Genomic DNA, 6,565 nt, shown 5'->3' with positions numbered 1-6,565 from the left:
ATAAAAGCATGTATAATCACAAAGCAAACCAGCCTCATCATTACAGAAGCACATGTAAAAGCACACATTAAAGCAGTTTCAGCTTCATGAAGGTGCACATAAGTCTAGAAACAGGAAATAAGAAAGATTTAGATTTTAGAAAGTAGATACAAAGTATGATCTTTTATTGATCTCCTTCCACACAGGAAATAAAAAAAAAACAGAAAAGATAAAATAGCAGGAGTAGGATATGTGTTCCTTCTATCAGCTATGTAATGGCACAGACGTGCCTTAAAAGCCCATGGGAGAAATGTCCGAGGGGAATTGCTGAAGTAGAAGCCCTGTAAGAAATACACAGATTAAAAATTCAGACCTTATGGATAATTAGGTGGTGCGAAACAACTGAATCATAGCCAAATCTAGCTGTCTGTGACATGTTAAGGGGGATGAGAAACATAAGTGTATCTATTGAGTACCAGGATAGGAACGGTGACACTCCTGAGTAAGAAAAAAATCCATGTTGGTCCTTACCTTCTTCCTCCATATTTGAGGTCTGTGTTTCTATTCAGTGCACGTTGCAACCCTCCGCAGTTCCACTACACTGTGCTCTAATTTTATCTCCCGTATCTGTGCCATCCACACAGGGGACAGTTATGGTCAGGATCTCACACTCAGTGAGCGTAACAGCTGTGCGGACCTACCATTTCTTTTAGCATCTGCAACAGGCAGGGCACAGGGAACAGGGCGGACTGCGTATGTTAGCAAACACCGCTATCGCCAGCCTCACCCTTTTTAAGAGCGGAGCAGCTGCCTCAGTTCTGAGCTTGTTGTGAATCCTGATGCCACTCTAAATCCCTGCATTGGCAGGGTAGTTTTTCTTCATCCCCCAATACTGAGTTGCAGTTGTAGGCCACAGTTTCACTCTAAACAAGTAACCTTTACATTCCTTTTCTTCTGCAAACAATCAACAGAAATCTAAACATGTGCATAACAGAATATAGTAAGAACAGAGCTCTAAATTTAGAAGCCGTGCATTTGGGATTTCAAAGCTGCTTCAAGTGCTGTTAGTACTTTGGCAGCCCAGATTTATGTTAATTACATGAGGGTTGCTGGAGATGTCTCTTAGTGTCTGGACATTTTTGCATGTACTCTGTCTGTCTTGGTTTCCTGCATGCCACAGTCTTCAACTGAATGTCAAATTTTAGTTGCAGCACTGAAATCATAATTCCACAGAAATTCTAAAGGGCCAGAGAGAGTTGTATTTCATAGCTTATGTTTCTGCAGCAATATGGACTTGGTATTACAAACCATGTAACATGTGACTACTGCTGAAGGAAGGAGGCACAGCTGGCAGCTGCGTGGATGAGCAAGCACATTGAATGAGGACATTTTTCAAGCACTGGTTGGGGAGGGAGAAAAATATGCAAATAATTTCTTTGGCAGCGTTTATTTATTTATTTTGGATCTCATCCCATTGTTTATGATCATGATAGTTTTTGACAGATCATGTGTTGTGGTTACTTTGTATTTCAAAGGCGGATGTTCTGATATAAGGGACGTTTCCCACCACCCCCCCCTTATTAATAGCAAGGGGTTGTAAACTTCCATAACTGCACAGTTTATCATATCATATGTTACGCCTTGTCTAGGAAGAATATTTTCATCCCTGAAAAGGTAGACGATAAATAGACAATAACATACCATAATTTGTGACATCCAGAATGGCTTTGCCAGGAAATGTGATGACCAAGCCGGGCGGATCATTTGGACTGTGCTATCCAAAAGCCACCTGATTATTGAACGCATGTTCTTGAATAAGGATTTGTGGATGCTCAGCCAGTGCAGTCTTCTGCTCCTCTACTAAATGTAGCAAATGAAAAGTCTATTCCATTTCTCTGCAAACCTTCTCCTCCTTGTCCCAGCTGTTTTACCTCATTCAGTCATGTGTGGGATTAAGGACAACTGATCGAAGAGAGGTTATAAAAATCTGCCTCAGTTACAACATCAGCCTTGTAATGTCCAAGCCTTGTATCAAACTTTGCATATTCCTGGAAGCTTCTGCTTCCAGGAGAACTTAACAGGAGGAGGTGATGCTCCGTGGGCCCTGGCCTTTCTCACAGCACCATTCCCTTAAGGCCTGTGGTGCCAGCAGTCAACCCCTGGCTACACAGCAAAATCAGTCCGAGGGTGGGATGCAGGGTGGCAAAATGGCAATGCCATATTACAAGTCCTAAATGGGAGGGCATTAATGTCCAGTTAGTAGAGCTTGGTTAAAAGGAAGCATGAAAGCAAGATGGAAAACTCTTCTTTGGCTAGAGCTGGCTCAGAGATTCTCAATGGTTGTAGAGAAAACTGAATTTTCTTGCCTCCAGTGGGATGCCAGGACCAGGACAAGGGTGGGAACTCTTGCAGTGGAAGCAGGAGGGAGAAGGGGAAAGGGCAGAATTAAATACAGAGCTGACGGGAGAGCCCTGCAGAGCTGAACATTTTTTTTTTGCTCTTGCCAAAAAAAGTTTTCTTCTTTAGGCAAACTGCTCCTATGGAAGGGCATGCCTTACTTGCACATGGAGCACCAGCCCTCAGCAGTGCAGACTCCCCAGGAAAGGTGAAAGTAGACAGTAGGCCCAGGACTATTTGCTGCCTCCACGAACTGCCGATTTCACCATGCTTACAGCTGACCATGTTATGCTATGGGGAGTTCATATCATATCACATCTATACAAAGTGCTGCTTTCTACTGATGGCATAACTTCTTTAATTTAACCTGGCAAAACTAACTGTCTTAAAATTCTTCTGGCTGCAAAAACTACTGTCTGTGGCTGTCTGTGGCAGCTGACTGAAATATTCTCTTTACTCTTCAAGTACTACCCGGGGTATTGGAAGCAGATCTGAAAGAACTAGTGCTAGTAACCCCAGCAGATGCCTGAAGCACAGTGTATTCATAAGTTGAAGTTGCCCTTCCGCCAGTTCATGCGCATACCTGGAAAGGGGCATATTTTCCAGCAGGGGAACTCCCCTCTGCCCTGCCCTTCAGGTCCCGTTTCTCAAAGGCAGCTAAGGAAATCAGTTCTGAGGAATAATACATTAGCATGTGTTTTTAACCTGGAACAGATCTAGATCTGCTAATGGGCATGTTATGAAACTCATGTGTGTGTGTAAGTGTTTCTCTGGATGTAATTTGTACAAGCAAAGCCGTGGCTTGATTCTTTAGTTATCAGCCTTCAGTTCTTGGACAACAGCTTGCAAGCATGAATTTACAGAGGTGACCAAGGGCCCTAAACCCGTCCTCCTTCATTCATGCTGCCCCTTGCAGTGACTACTCCTGCCCTCATGGTGCCAGAGCTGGGTTGCACCCCATCCTTCGTCTCTCTCCCCTTATGATCGGGCCTCCGTTCGCTCCATGATTGTTTGTGCAAGACCTCATTGTCCAATGATTTCCAAAATACGGTCTGGAGGCTTGTGATAGTACGAGGTACATTTATTTATATGCAAAACTCTTTACAAAATGGAGGATTAAGAACCAGATCCCTATCTCCCATTAAAAGTGGAATCCAGCTGCTACCCAACAGTCAACATCATGGTTTTTTAAAAAACTTTTTCCCTACTTTTACAAAAATTTAGAATGTCTGGGAATTAACAGTTAAGTCTACTCCCCCTCTGCACATAACTCTGTATAACTCAGTCTCCCTACACCTGTCTCAGGCTGTCCCCCTCCCATCCTCAGTCTGCAAAAATATGTACAAAGGTCAAAATAACAAATTGCTAGGAGATTGTTGGAAATAGAACGTTTAAATAGGAAATGGGGTTTTATAATCTGTGTTTGCCCTCTCCTCATAAGGGCAGAAGGGTTTATAATGGCAAAAGCAGGAGTCAGTAGAACGTTGCCATGTGGCCTGTCTCTAAACTGGAGACAAATTAGGTGAAAATAAAGCAGTCGCATAGAAACTGCAGTACAGAAATTACGTGAGAATTGTATTGCAGCTAAGTTGGGCAGCATTGCCACAGTGTGTTCGTTACGTTGAATCTCTCAGCCTGTGGTGCAGAGCAGGATACCCATGTAGTGTAACTTCTCCTGCCTAGCTGTGGTCACACCTCACCCAGCTCATACAACAAATGGCTGAAAAACAAGCATGAGTCCTGGCTGCTGAAGGGGGAGGTTGAAATGTTCCCTGGCCAAGTCTTTTCCCTGAACAAACAGGTGAGTGGAGCCAGGGTGTCCTTTAGTTGGTCCTTTTGGTTCTTTTTCACCAGGAATAAATTGTCAGAGATGTTCTGGGCCAGTTACAGACATTGTTTTAGGGCATCCCGACACTGTGCAGTGGCAGACAAAACCAGAAAGATTGGAAGAGCTAGCGGGAAGGGATGCTTCACTTGAAATTACACATGGGAGTGAAAAAACTCCACGATACTTTTTTGGACACGGAAGACTTGATGTTGAAAGGAAAAGATTGGTGAACTACATGTCTCAGATTAGAAGCTGCTGGAGTTGGTATTTCAGGGGAAGTGACTAGAAAAACCTCTGAAGGGAGGTTACAGACAAACAGAATTACAAAGCTTAAGATGAGCAGTCTCTTGCACCTTTACTCCAACACTTGCTTCCTCCACTCGTTGGCTATGTACCTCATCCACCATTCTGTACCATGACAAAGATTGTCCCATCTTTTTAGACAGCAATTACAACAAAGGATACTAAGCTTGATAAAGCCTAATGAAGTCCAGCTAGTGCCTGAGGTTATTTGAACAACATGCTGAACTATGTCCCTTGCAAAAAACCACCATCTAGGATTTGTTAGGTGTGTTCCTATGCAGCTTTATTCAACATGAATGAGGGATATCTAAAATACCCTCTTGGAGAAAAAGTAAATACTGAATAAATTTACTCCTAAAAGGAATTTTTGTGTATTTATTATGTGTTCAATTATTTTAAAATAAAGAATATCATCAAAGAAGAGCCTTTAAATTATATATTAATATATTAATTGCGTTGTCATACAGTAATTCTAATGCTCACAGTAAAACTACTTCATAAGCATTCTTGCAATGCTAGTACACAAAAGTAAGCCTCCAAATAACCGCTGGCTAATTTACGAGAACGGAATAGCTTAGTATGAGTAATAGTCTAGCTTCTTAAGGCCTTGTATTCACAAAATCTAATGTTACATATTTCAGCAGGTTTCATCCCTCTCTAGTGTCTATGGGTGAAGAGTAAGCCAAACAAAATCTATATCCCATAACCTTGTTGAATAAACTCTACTATTAATCTTCTCGTAAAGTAACAGATTTTTTTATTTCTAGAGATATGCAAAGAAAAAAGTGGGAGGAATGTAAAGGAGAGGGAAGTAAAGAAAAATTGTAGAGAAACAAATATGAATGTTTCAGCTGTCATTCAGAAACCACTGACTTCAAAACATATTCTATTCTCTTGATTTTTGAGGATACTTTGCAGTCCTAGAATGTATTGAGGTATGTTTTAAACTGTTGTATATCTGCATGCATTTTAATGTCCAGCCACAGAAAAATATAATTTTTCTTATTGTATGACCTGTATTAATAGCACTGGGGTTGCCAGTACAATGGCTTTTTTTCCTTACACCTCTGTTAAATGATCTTTACCTTCAGCCTTCGTGCTATACTCAGAATATTCAGAGGAATTCTCTACTTTCACCCAATCAGAGACTATGTTGTCCAAGACCAACATTTAGATGCCACAAGTCTTCAGAATTCCGGCTTAGCTATTGCCATGGCAGATCTACCAGAAAAAGCTGTAAAACTATGTTTAACCCTTCCAGTTGGATTGGTGCAAAAAACCTGAATGCTGAAATGTATTTGGCAGACTCAATGTCACAAAGTGTTTTCATGTGTCTTATGATTTGAGTGTCATTTATGCATTCTAATGGAAATTTCTTGCTAATGGCATCTATCCTGAAGATGATTTTTCACAAGATTGTGTAAAGTTTGAGGAAAGCTGTTCAGATCTATGTATTTTAAAGATCAGAGAAAATTACCTTTCAACCTGTTTTTCTGGTCAACAAATATGCATATGAAATGTATAGGGTTGGAAAGTGCCTTTTCATATGCAAATAGTTCACTAAAGTGTAATGCAGAGACTTGTTCTAGATAAGCTTTTTGATTTTACCAAGCTAAGAGCGCTTAGAAATTTTGTAATGACCATGCATATTATTTTTTTAAGAGCTGTCACTTTTATCTTTCAGGGTTCTGCAAACACACATTTGTAGTTAGATCTACAGATGGGGAAAACTAGGAAAGATTGAGATTTTTCTCAGTATGAACAGGTAACATCATCATTCTCATAATCACTCTTGTACTGAACATCTAACCAAAGTGATAAATGACCTGAGTTCAGTTCATTTATTGATTGGTCTTAGTGAGTTCAAATTTTCTTCAGCGAAACTTTGTTCTCTCCAATAATATCGTTCCCCTAATCGTCAGGTAACTGACAGTCATTTAGGTCAACTTGACAATCTTTTAGGATCAGGTAAAAAGTATTGCAATACAGAAACAATACTCTGGCTACAGAAACATTGCAGAGAGTCATGTTCAGCTGTTTATGCGATACTTGGTCTCT

This window comes from Gavia stellata, chromosome 3 (assembly GCF_030936135.1).
Source record: "Gavia stellata isolate bGavSte3 chromosome 3, bGavSte3.hap2, whole genome shotgun sequence".
Lineage (NCBI taxonomy): Eukaryota > Metazoa > Chordata > Aves > Gaviiformes > Gaviidae > Gavia > Gavia stellata.
This window is presented reverse-complemented; position numbering follows the sequence as displayed.